The 13,814-nt window shown below is 38.8% G+C and overlaps 1 protein-coding gene across 2 annotated transcripts in view; it reads left to right on the top strand.

Moving 5' to 3' along the window:
- Positions 1 to 970: 970 nt before the first annotated feature.
- The window catches only part of ncana (neurocan a), a 97,139-nt gene continuing 84,295 nt past the window's right edge, over positions 971 to 13,814 (top strand). The window contains exons 1-2 of one of the 2 annotated variants that reach the window (XM_083526280.1): positions 971 to 1,124; positions 1,193 to 1,323. The gene's annotated coding sequence lies outside the window, so the exon portion shown is untranslated. Of the gene's footprint in view, positions 1,324 to 13,814 lie in introns of both variants that reach the window. The other variant, XM_083526281.1, reaches the window with a different exon arrangement.

The following is a 13,814-nucleotide window of genomic DNA, read 5'->3' as shown; positions in this document are numbered from 1 at the left end:
GTCACAATGACACTAGCCAATGGTGGGCTTCTTTGAGCTTGTGAATGCAGAAGAATATAATTTCAGAATTTGAAACATTAGCTACATTTATCTATGTAGGTAATAGTTATATGTAGTCAACTTTTTATAGACAGCACCACAAACAAATAATGCTTTAATCCTGGACCTTTAGTCTGGATGATCACATTTTCATTCAAATTCATTCAGATTTTCATTCAAATCCCTTTGACCTGAGATGCTCTGGTGTGAATTTAAATGAGTCAAGTTGTTCCTTGTCTGGATACGGGTTCTTGAGTATTTGTGATTCCTGGTGTTCTATCCTTACTCTTTTAGTTTTGGAGGCGTTAAAGGACGAGGTCATTGTTCTTGCATCATGTTACATCATCAGCATATTTAAAAAAATACTTGTCTGATAGGTGAGTCCTTGAATTTCCATCTGTCCACTATCTGTTTTCTCCTTGGAGCATGAAGCGTGCAAGTTCATGACCAATGTAAAAATAGGCAGGATTGATTTAGGAGCTTGGAGGCAATACCAAAACAGGCATTTGTACTTTTTTTTTTTAAATTACAATTCTAAAATACATGAGAATAGAATAGAATAGAATAGATTTTTTTTTGCCTTTGAACACAGAACAGTAAAAATGCTAGTGAATATGATATATATAATCTATAATAAGTTCATCCTTCATCTATTTTTTGTCATGCAAAAATATAAATACAATAAAATGCATAAAAATATTTGTAAAAAATAGCAAAAGAAGTATTTGATTTACCCAAATCCTCTTCCTAGTCATAAAGCCCAATTTTCCCCATTAGATTGACAGATTTTAGAACCAATTGCAATCACTTGCAAATGAGCAATGAGCGATAAATACGACGTTTAAATAAGTAATTTAGGTTTATTACAGCACCCTCGTGGTCATTATTGAACCCTCACAGCTGGAGGAGTGGCCTCAAAGCGTGGGGGCGTGGTTTGTGGGGAAGGGGGAGGGGTTTTGCGCCTGCTGTCAGCAGCATTTCTTTGTTTGAGACTCTGCGCATCTAACGGTGGAAGATCTCCGGGAATCAGCGCGCTTTCTCTCCTCAGCAGCGCCGGCGATAGGGACGGCATCCTAACGGGAAACGTGCGTGTGTGAGAGTGTGTGTGAGTGTGTGTGAGGTTCAGGTGAGTTATTTGTATTGTGGTGAACAGAAGCGTCCAGGCGTCGCACAGCCCGAGGCACCGGCGCACCTGCGCTTTAACGGTTTACCGGCGTTCATCCGCGGTGCTTCAGCGGCGTTCCGACACACTGTCAGCTGGAAACTGCGATATTTCTGCAAGAGGTAAGGATTTCCCTGCGTTTAGAACAGATTTGCTGATTGCATTCATTTAAAACACACCAATGTCCCCAAAGTGGACGCATAAAGCATGATAGAACTTCTTCATCTTCTTGATCTTTTTTTTTATCTTCATCATCATCTTTATCTTCTTTTTCATCATCGTCTTTTTCATCTCCTTTTTTCATCTAATCTCCTTCATCTTCATCTTTTTCTGTTTCTTCTTCTTACGTACTGACTTACTTAAAAATTGTTAAAAAAGATGAACTGGAATGTAAGAAAAATGTCCTTGCAAAACCCCAGATTCTCATTGCATCCTCGGTTTGAGGTGATGCTGAAAATGTATTATTTGTTTTGAACAAATTATGTTTTTTTTTTTGTTTCACATTTCATATAAGCATCGTCTGATTTGTTTTCTTTACATGTTTGCATGTTGTTGCTCCTTTGGACAGCATGTGGTTAATGGTGGTGTTTGGATTCTGCTTGGTTAACAGCAGGAAACTCTATCTGAGGTCTGCCAAAGTCTCTGCCACTCACATGTGATGAAAATGTGTGTGTGTGTGTGTGTGTGTGTGTGTTGTGTGTGTGTTTAGACTGACCCCAAACTGTTTCTGTTTGCCATAATGAATTGCATGTCTCACATTTGGACATCGGTTTTGCTGGAAAGATGCAGCTCCTGGCCGAGGAGTTGCAATCTAATTCCTGAAAAGGAACCAAAAAGGTTTTCGTAGGAAATCTTGTTAGTCTGCACTCTATTGCACTGGTTATGTATGTATGTCTCTGTTAATATAGTACATATTGTGCCGGCTACAGTAAACACCTTTTATGCGAGTATCGATCCACTTATGGGTGACCCCCCCCAACCCCCCTCCCACCACTCACCCCCACCCCCACCCCATCATACTCCAGCAGACAGAAGGAAGATGTCTGTGCTGGCAAATCTCAGTAAGTGCCCTCGACAGGCAGCTGTGTCGAGAGCAGGCGTTAAGCTCAAACTCTCTTTCTCCATTGGCAGCTGCTGTGAAGTTGAGAGAGATTCAAAAACTCCCCGGCAGCTGCACTATGCATTATTTATGCAGACACCTCTTCACCGGCTTGCCAGACATGAGAAGCTTTGCCGATCCTACAGCCATGGCAAAAACGACAATCCAAGTATCATGACATCATATACAGTACCAGAGACTAATAAGGATGTTCTGAAAGGTTTCACGGTTATGCGGAAAAATATTTTGCAAAAAAACAAACACACAACAAAAAAAAATACCAAATGTGCATTAAGCATTATGAACCCAGGACTTAATAGTGCCACTTGTGTGCTTCACAGGGCTTGCTATTGTGCACCAAATATAGCAAGATGGATGGCCTGCAGAAGTAACAATGCGAGATCCAAATAGTGCTGGGGTGCCAATACTTTATCCTTTAGTCAAAGTAGAGAGACTGGCAAGGTTCTTAGCAGTTTGGTTGGGTATAATCGTGCATACACCTGATGTGTGAATTTTAAATTGTATTCTGTAGTGTACAGTATGGTTAAGTATGGTAATAATACCATATGTTGTATGTGCATACAGTGAATGCTTACAAATAACCAAGCGAAAGATTCACGGAAAACAAAACAAACAAAAAACTAACCAGAAACAATAAAATCTTTATTAATATTATATTATAGGCTTCTTATAATAGGCCTTGGTTAAGGGAAGTCAGTGAGAGAAATAATGGCTATTTTCTATTTAAATCTTTCCCTAAATGTATTTAATCAAGCACTTAGTTAATTTTTCTAAAAAAAAAAAAAAAGCTTGTGTGTTTTGAACCCATGGGACTGAATGGTTTGTATTTAATATAGATTAATATTGACTCACAAAGAAGCACATCGATGGCCAATAACCAAGATTTGCTCACTATGTTAAAAGCTTGGGGTGTACTGAAAGGGAAAGGAATAGATGTTACACTCAGGTGATGCATGATGAGCGGAGTACCTCGTTCAGGACATAATCAATTGCGAGTGCTTCATTCAGGATATGATTAATTACATTTTGTTTGGTAATCAGATGTGGTCCTGGACACCTTGCTCTGGTTTTACCTGTAGTACCTGTGCTGCAAAGTGTGCGTGAAGAACCTGTGATAAATCCAAAACAAAATGAATTAAATTTGTTTATATTAATTGAATTTGAATATTGATAATATATATGTGTTTAGCGATATAGTGATTTAGTGACATAGCAGTGGAAAAGAAAAATGGAGGGCAGGTTTACAATGGTTTGATTTAATCTTTGATTTGAATGGCGGTCATGCTGCTCAATAAGGGGTCAAAGGTGAGGGTCAGGTTTAGAAGAGCTTGCTGTTACAATAGAGCTTGCGCCTCTCTTTGTTCCTCCTCAGCACACCGTCCGACGGCAAACCCACAGCCGTGAGCTTCTTTGTCCTTCTCGGTGGACTCGAGGGTCTACCCTGAATGCATCACCTTGCAGCGTCAAAGCCTCTCATCCTGCCAGAATGTCCACTTAACGCCAATCAGCCTTTTACGTATGCATGTACAAAGGAGTGCTCGGACCAATTAATGTCGGTTTTCAAGACAGGCAAGAGGCCTCGGTGTGTGGCCGTGATCCAAATTTCCCTAAGCGTGTTCACTGTTGATTTTCTTTGTGCGAAGGATAATACAGTGCAGATAAAACAGCCCATGGCCAGTGTGCAGGCTTTATCTGTGTTCATCCCGTCCCTTAAGCTGCAGTTTTCTATTCAGGATTTTGACACAGTGGTGAAGATCTGAACTGAATAAACAGTCTGAATCGGTTGTGTTTGGTTTAGTGTAAATGCATTAGATGGGCAGTGAAATCAGCTTTGCTCTATTGATTGCTCAATACTGCTGACCAATTCGAAAACATCTTGATTTCTGCAGGCTAGTACAGACAAAAAAAAAGACAGATAGACAGATGCAGAAAAGGAAAAAAGCTAACACACAATGTGATATGAAGCGTATCTCGACTGCTGTTTACAAATCAACGGCTCTTATACCCCTTTCCCACACTTGCAGCCTGGCAATTACATCCAGGCGTGTGAACACGTGCGCACACACACAACACACACACACACACACACACACACACACACACACACACACACATGCACACATGCACACATACAAACAAGCACCAGGAAGGTGGCCAAGTATCCCGCTCAAGGTTCTTTAGTGCCCGCATGCATATTTAATTGCGTCTAGATGTGTCGAGGTTCACAGGAGGGTCTTTGGCGGTTCACAGGAGGGTCTTTGGCTCCGTGCCAGTCACCTGACAGCTCTGTATCAGATCAGAAGCCTTTTTCCTTCCTCGATTCAGTGAAGGAGAAACGAGAGAATGAGAAAAAAATAGAGTGAGATAAGCTCCAGACTGACCTTATGGTTGACATTAAAGGTGATGATCCTCTAGAGTCACTGGACTGGAGATCTAAGATTCCAGGAGGGAGAACTAAAATTAAACAAAGGCAGAGATGGAATATATGTTAATTGTGAGTTATTGTTAACCATAAGGCTGCCATGTTATATATTTGATTTGAGTAACATATCTAGTTATTGTGGAACATTTATTAAACAAACATTTGATGAATCAGATTCTACAGTACTTACTACCTACTCAAATTTCTCAAATTTGCTTCACCAGTTATCCTTCACCATGCAAAGGGGTAAATCTAGATGGCACATTTTTCCAACACATTTCACCGGATATTCACCCAGATAAGATTGATCCTATAATGAACATTCATGTACTTCTCAGCTTGTTCAAAATCAGTATTCAAATTGGTGTAGCACAGAATGTTTCTATGTAATATATACATAGGGGAAGTTCTTTTTTTTTTTTTTTTTTTTAAAGAAAGAATGAAGGAAGAACAAAACAGTTTTTCACTGTGAAATCAACTTGTTTTGTTTGGGTATTAGATTATTTTTTCATAATTTCTATATAAACTTTCTTTCGGCTTCTCCCATTAGGGGTCGCCACAGCGGATCCTCCGCACGTTTGATTTGGCACATGTTTTACGCTGGATGCCCTTCCTAACACAACCCTCCACAATTTATCCGGGCTTGGGACCGGCACTGAGAGTGGCTGGGGATGGTTCCCTGAACGGGGATCGAACCCGGGTCGCGGCTGTGAGAGCGCTGCATCTTAACCACTAGACCACCAGGGGACATTTTATAATTTCTATATGATTGCTTAAAATCTGTGCAGAGAACAAGCTCAGCCAGGTTTGCCATTTGTATTCTCATAATATAGATCCTATAGCTACACTCAGTTCTAAGAAAATCCCAGATAATGAGGTTCCCTCATTGTAATGTTTCCTCATTGACCTATAGCGGGAAGTCCTGATGTTCACTTCATTGTCGACTCATGTTTATTGGATACCTGTGTAAATATGAATAACAGGTATATAAAATGCCCAAAACAATGTAATGTTAATCAGCTAGTTTATTTTACATTTAATGTAAGCTTCACTGCTTTCCTTTCCTTTGTTGTTATCGATGTGCAAAAATGGATATCTCACTTCAGAACCAGTAGGCTGTATCGCTCAGAACCAGCTGAGACTCAGTCAGAAATTGTTGTGCTCCCACTAATTATGCCTGACTCCAAACAGCACCATCCAGTGCAACTTGCCAATTAGAAATTCTGTAGTTAGCCATAACTGTCTACAGATTCCTTGAGAAAACCTTCTCAGTGCATAGAGATGATGGTTTTTAGTTCTGCTAAAAATTCTTTAGGGAATTTCTTTTGTGTAAGTTGTCTCTTTTGTTAAAATATTTATAGATATTAAATAGTCAATTATACTAGATTTTTTTTATTGTTCTTCACAGTCGATCACTAGTTCATCAACGTCATTTTCTATAAAGGAACTACACCCTGGATAGGATGTTAGTCCATAATGGGACACCATGCATATATATTTACACCTGGGTGCAATGTAGAATATCCAATCCATCTAATGGGTGTAGAAGAAAACCTGAGAACTCCATGGAAACCCACACAGTCACTTGAAAAACTTGTGAATCTCAAGAGTAACTAGATCTCGGGGTGGAAACATGGATTATGGAGCTGTGTAGCAACAACACCTCCTGCTGCACAACAAACGCCTTATATATTGATCTGTTTGGTTTATTTACATTAAGAATGTAAGCTACCTGCCTATTTTCCTCCCTGAATGTGTTAAGCTGAACAATAAGCAGTTACAGCAATTAATCCACGTATATAGACCTCACTGTTTTCTGACAAAGGCAGTTTCTTTAAAAATGAATGTGGTTTGATTTAAATAAGAAGTGGTTTGATTGACTAATTGTGGAAGCATACAGATTTATTTATTTTTTCCTTGAAGCAAGGTGAAGCAAAAATTTAGCTCATGTTTTTAGGCTCAATTGTTTGTAATTTGTTTGTATTGTCGCAAAATTGGGACTTTTCAGTTTGAACCAGGCATTCTTAACAGCAGGACTCGCTGAAAGGCCAATTAGTATTCCAAATACGTCTCACCATGCCACCATTTTTTTAAAACAGTTGTGCAAGTCTGTGGGTGTGTGGTTGGGTGGCAAGGTCAGAACATTTGGGATTTCAGATGCAATGTTTAAGAATGAATAGAATAGCTATAGGAAAGTAAGAGTAATTCATGCTAATTCATTGAAAGTATGCAACCCGAAAAAAAGGTTTTGAAAAAAAGGTAATCTACCCGGACAGCAGTGTCCGTGTAACACACTGTGATTGAACGTCAAAAAATAAATTTAAAGCTGATAGCAAAGTCAAGAACACAAATAAGCAAATTCCCACCAGTATTAACAGAAAACCAACAAGCAAAAAAAAAACCACACCCTGTACCAACAAACCTACCAAACACAAGAACATGAAGAACATGACCATAAAGTGTCAATTAATACATAAAAGGACAGAAACATCAAGGCCCTAATCAAGATGAGACACACTACTGGTGAACACATTAGGATAAGCAACTAATACAACAGGCAGATGGAGGACAAAAACCAAGACAAATTTTGCAATGTTGCAACCCCTGAGAGGGCTTTTATAATGATTGCTCTCTCAGGAGTATTCACTTTACAAAGTCATCAGAGTCACACATAGGTTTAAAAAAGGTACATTGTAATGGCAAAAGATGGTTTACACCTGACCATCTCAAATCAAATCAAATTTCATCTCGCTGATATGTGCATGTTAAATGTTTTATTCAAGATTTATTTTCCACTATATTGGGAAGAGTCTGGACTAGGTGGTAGTTTAGTGATTATCCTAGAAATACCAAGCTACCACAACTGGGCCCTTGAGCAAGGGCTTATAATCACATAGCTGCTTAGTTGTATGAATGAGATAAATGTCGCTCTGGATAAGGAGATCTGCCAAAACTCTGTAAATGTAAATTTTGAAGTGTAGCTGAGGGATTTGTGTTTATTATGTTCAGCTATGAGAGCATTGGTGAGATCAGGCATTAAAGTTGGGTGAGAATGTCTGGGGTGCAGTCAGTGTTCCAGTTTATTCCGAAGTTGTTCATTGGGGATGGAATCAGATCTCTGTTCAGGACACTCAAGTTCTTTCTAACCCAAGCAAACCTTGTCTTAATGAAACTCACTTTATGCTCAGGGACAATTTTATGCTGGAACAGGTTTAGGACCCATCCCTTAGTTCCATTGCCGGGAAATAATAATGCATTCAAAACATTCAATACAATTGGCAAAATACCAGGTTTCTTTATTAAAAGTCCACAATCCAAACACACACACACACACACACACACACACACACACACACACACACACACACACACACACACACAGAGACACACACACGCACACACACCAGACAGTGAATCAAATACACACACACAGAGAGAGAGAGACACACACACGCACACACACCAGGCAGTGAATCAAATACAGATAGATGGATGGATGGATGGATGGATGGATGGATGGATGGATGGATGGATGGATAGATAGATAGATAGATAGATAGATAGATAGATAGATAGATAGATAGATAGATAGATAGATAGATAGATAGATAGATAGATAGATAGATAGATAGATAGATAGAATATTTTAGTAATGTTTTTAAGAATGAGAACATATTAAGAAAGTCCCGCTTCTTCTATGCAGGTTAGAGACGCCTTAGCACCTTCCTTTGATGAAGATCTATTATTCATCCCAAGTTCTTTCCACATCCATTTCTTCATGCTTGTAAAATGGTTTTAAGGTTCTGAATGTAACACTTCATCTCTATCAAGGAGGCATTCAGCACCGGACAGCTCCCATGTTTCTGCCTTAGAGCGCACGCTCTCCATTTGCTGGTGTCTGATTATAACACACATGCATTATAGTGTCAACGTGGTATAATACATTGTGGAATAAAGCTTGTGTCATTTATACAGCTCAGCTTGCATGTGAGGGCAGGAGCATTTATTTATCCCTGTCCCGTCTTCTCTTTGCATGCTAAGGTAATCAGAAGAGCATTATGCCTTACACTGCGTATACAAACGAGCTCATGGCACCTAATCAATCCTGCACGCCAGGCAGAATCACAGTCAGTGTGCAGAATTTAGTTTTCATTCCAAAGTAAGTGCCAGCGAATCAAAGCTGACTTTGTGAGGAGGCCACCGTGTATGTATGTTGAGTACAAATTTGCAGAGCTAGGAATAAATCACTTGTTCTTATTTGTCTTATTTTTACTTGCATACCTTCCATTTCCAAAAAATTTGATAACATCTTCCTAAGTGTACTTTCACTTTCGCCCTCCCCTGACAAATGCTGGATGTGTTTATAGCATTCTGCCGGAGGGGTAACTCTCTGAGCCAATCATTACAGATATCAACATTGAAATTGGAAAAAGGTTTCACTAAAGCAGTGTTGATGTGTGTATTTACATAGAACTAAGTAGGTGTTTGCTCTGCTGGGGATACTGTATGTCATTTGTCCTTGTTTGCCTTTCCAAGAATTAGTCATGGTGCCCCACTCCGCACTCCCCCCAACCACCAGCCCCCTCTCTTCTGTTTTGTCTCTGTGGGTGGCTCACAGGCCAATCCATCAGCTCTGCATTTTGCAATAGGGCCGTCTCTCCGAGCCAATCACCAGAGGTGGTGTTATAACCAATGCAAAAAAAAATTCGGCTCAAACAAAGGCTTGAGTCTGTTCCTTTGTCTTTGGCCAGGCTCCATCATCCATTTTGTGTTGCTGACAGCCTGAGGCTGATGTTGGTAACAGCATTTCAGCTTCAACATAGAAGAAATTGGATGAGGACTGTACCACATTGCAAATAAGAAAACACAGGCATCATCTAATGATAATGAATAATTTTTCATTGCAATCTTTGGAATTATGATTGAGTTCAGGCCAAAATAATTTATTTTAGCTTAAATGCTTAAATGATGGCAGGAATTTAATAAGTCCTTGGCTAAAGTTTAGTACAGAATAGATGTATGAAAACCTCAATTGGCATCTCTATATCTCTGGAGAAACAAAATGATTAGACTTCTGAGATGTTAATGTAAATTCTAATGATTGTATATACTATACTACAGTGACTCATAATTGTAAAACACATCTCCTTACCAAATGCGCCAAAATAGTAGCAAATGTAAAAACATCAAGAAATTTGAAAACAGATCGGCAAGTTCAGAAACAGCAGCAAATTCAGAAACATACCAGGATATTTTGGAATCAGGTCAGCAAATTTGGAAATAGAGCAATTCTAAAACACAACACAACAGCACATATAAAAAGCATATAAGCCAAATTGGAAACACAGCAGCAAATATTGGAACACAGCAGCAAACTTAGAAACACATCAGGAAATTTGGAAACACAGCAGCAAATTTGTTAACACAACAGAAGATTGGGAAACACAGTGGCAAATTTGAAAAAAATAGCAGCAAATTTGGGAACACAAAAGAAAATTCGGAAACACAGCAGCCCATTTTGAAACAGCAGCAAATTTGGTAACACAGTAGCAAATTTGGTAACACAACAGCAAATTCAAAAATGTATCAGGAAATTTTGGAAAGAAATCAACCAATTCTATTTGTTAGTATTTTCTCTAGTTATCTATATATCTATATTAGCTCACAAAATGAAACCAAACACTGTATACTATGAATAAAAAACACCACAATGTAGTGTGGCAAAACAGCATCATCTTTCATTTTACCTAGCTGTAAAACGACAGTCCGTTACTAATAAACTGTACTGAAGTCAGTTTTATACATTTTACAAAATGGAATGTTTTAAATATTGACAGCAAGCATTCCCTCAGAAGCATCATCACTGCCATTGACACCATGTGTAGGTTTTATTTCCTTCTTCATAAGAGAAGGTCGCTCAGAGAAACTGGAGAAAATGAAATTGCATTTTAATATTTTCTACGAGAAGTGCATTGCAGGAAGTGTGTCAAATTATTTCAGCATCTGACATCAGCATGTGAATGATGTTGAAAGACGGCTGCACTATACATATCTACATGCAGTATGAAATTTCGTGTATTGTAATATGTTTTCTGCACATGGAAGGTCGGAACATGTGAACGCTATATGACCAACCAAATGCAATTTACTTGTATTGTTCTACAGGTTTTCCTCCATTAAATAAAAAAAGAAATTATTGAAAGACTTTTGAAAGCTGTACAGATATATTCATGTTTAAATACTGTAACTGGAAATGAGAATTTCTTTATGCTAATATTGCAGCTTTTATAAGCTAATGCACATTTTTATTCCATATAGTCAATATAATATATAGTATATATAATATATATCCATATATTTCAAATAATATACATAATTTTTTTATTATATATTCACCTGCCTTAAAATGATTCTGGATATAAAAAAAAGGGAAAAAAAACAATTAGAGTAATAGGATTTCCATAGCTGAGTCTAATAGCTAAGTCTTTTATCGGATCATTAATATCACTAATTATTACTTATGTGTGGTTAGCTGAGGCAAGCTAACATTGCAGAAGCAACTGCTCCATTGTCAGGATACTTAATCATGATCAAGGGTTAAATAAGTTTCAAATTAGGCTTAGATGCGACCTAAATATTGTATGTGTAGCGTGTAAATGAAGTGTAAATGTTTCATGCTGTGAAATTACCCAATTGAGCTCAAATCCAGGTTCTGGGTCTGGTGGAATTTATTAAACCTCATAGATTTGCCTGGAAAAAAATCAATTACATGTCAAATTATATCTTTGTAGTAAAGTTTCCAGTTCTAAAAACCATAACTGGGGGGAAAAGGGATATTAAATCTTATAGAAAAAGAGAGAAGCATTTTAATTAAAAGGAATTCATTTTCAGAGCCGATGCCGGCGCACATTTCCATGTACGGTACATTCATATTAATTGGTAATTATTTATTAATGTAGACTCATTCGTTCTGAATGATCAGATGTGGTGCCGGACGTGGCGCTTCGGCTGTGCAGAATTGTGCAGCGTCACTCGGTGACATTCCAGTTCAGGCTCAGCTAAGAGGTTTCTTGAGAGCAAGAGTTCTTCATTATTCCCAAATCCTTTTTAATATAAAGGATAAATTCATAGAGCCTGTTGTAGTGCATGGTTCATTTCACTACACAATATTCTAGGTGAAAAAAAGAAAAGAAAAAAAAAATAGATATATAGTGTGTTAATGCCACATTGCCGAGGTGTTAACACACACAGAAGTGTTAGCATACGCTTAGCTTCACAGTCCAAGGTGAGAAGAGAAATCCCTATGCAGGGAGAAAAAGTCGCTTGGATCAAGTCTCCTTGGCAACCACACCGAAAGCTACAGTGGCGTTCAATATTTTGATTCCCCTCTATGGTTCCGGGGTGAACGAAGGTGCCAATCTATAAAAAAATCTATCTATAAAAAATTTGTATAAATAGACTAAAAAAAAAGATTTTTGTATGCATCAATGACACGTTCAGTCAGCAGATCTGATCTAACAGTGTTACAACAGCCAGGAAAAGGCTGTGGATATTACGGATAAGGGAATGCAGTGACTAGAAATGTGAAAACATGGCGGCAGTTATGAACACAAACGATGTAGCTGAGGCTGAGGAACTGTCAGAGTGAGAACATACAGACAGTGTTGCCATTTTTCCTGTCGTTTTTTTTTTCAAAATTCAGGACATACAAATAAAAATACAGCGATTTGACCCTAAATAGATAAAGATAGTGACATTGCATTGCACACCAAGTTAATTCTGATGACATCAGACCTCAAAGGAATTGATAATTACAAAGAATGGGTTTTAACTCCAGGTTCAGAAACAAACTGGATTTCTTTTCACTCTCAATTTCTTAACATACCTAAATATTTTATACCCACTGCCTTGCTGTTATAAACCTACATTTTGTTTGCATGCCCTAAGGGCTTGCGAAACTCTTGCAGCTGTAACAAGATGCTTCCCAGGCCACTTTAATTCTGTTAAACCACTCAGTCATCCCCAGGGTACTAATTAATTACTCACACTCCCAGACTCTGCATTCGACCCTATGAGTGACTGGCATCATTAGATCAGCTAATGCAGGGGACTAGTGTTGGCAAACAGTTGGTGCAAGATGTCAACCTGTCCTTCTGTTGGTCGATCGGTGAAACCGTGGATCTTTTTAGAATCGATGTGCAGCTCAGTGTGTAATCAGCAAACCGATCTATGCAGCATACGATTAGAACAGTTCCTAATACAATACTATGTGATTCAGTCATGTCAGAATGCTAGTGATATAATACTGGGAGAGATGTATAAAGGCCACGCCCTGTGTTATGGCTACTGACAGATATCAAAGCCACGCCTCCTAGTTCTGACAGGCACTTTGACCACATTTTTACCATTTACTTGGTCTGGCAGACCAAATTTACATTCACTGAAACTAGTGGTTAGTGAGGCCACACCTCCTGCTGACACCATGCCTCCTGCTGGTGGATTAACAGTCCCACTTTGAGCCAGACTAAAGCCCAGGACAATGTCGGGGGGGGTTTTGAGCGTTGGATGGCTTTAGTTTTCTCTGTGTGTTCCGCATCATTGGCTCTAGTCGGACGGCATCAGCTGTAGAATCGGCGGTGAAGCTCATCGGCGAGAAAAAGAACTCGTATTGGCGATTCAGCTTAGCGCATGAAAAAAAAAAACCCGGAACTAACAAAAACAAACAACGACAGAGTAAAAATGGAGCGCACAAGCAATTGTTATCATTCTTGCCACTTGTCTTGTCATCTCATCTGACCAGAGGATTATATTAATAATACCATGTCTTTGTTAAATCAAGACGTCAAAGACCTTATCGGTTTCTTTCTTTCTTCAACCACAACACGAAGAAGACCAAGGGCTGACAAGCGCTGTTTGCTTTGTATATTCCCAGTTCTAGCTCTTCTGGTTTGACTGTTATACATTACTGCGTAATACAGACTACTGCCACCTGCTGGTATGGGAAAGCTATTTTCTCTTATGCTAGCTGGCCATTAGCTGTAGTTTGTCCTGCGTTGTGTAGTGCAACTTTT

The sequence above is a fragment of the Silurus aristotelis genome (assembly GCF_946808225.1).
Source record: "Silurus aristotelis genome assembly, chromosome: 22".
Lineage (NCBI taxonomy): Eukaryota > Metazoa > Chordata > Actinopteri > Siluriformes > Siluridae > Silurus > Silurus aristotelis.
The sequence above is the reverse complement of the archived record's forward strand: the minus strand, read 5'-3'. Positions and strand labels throughout refer to the sequence as shown.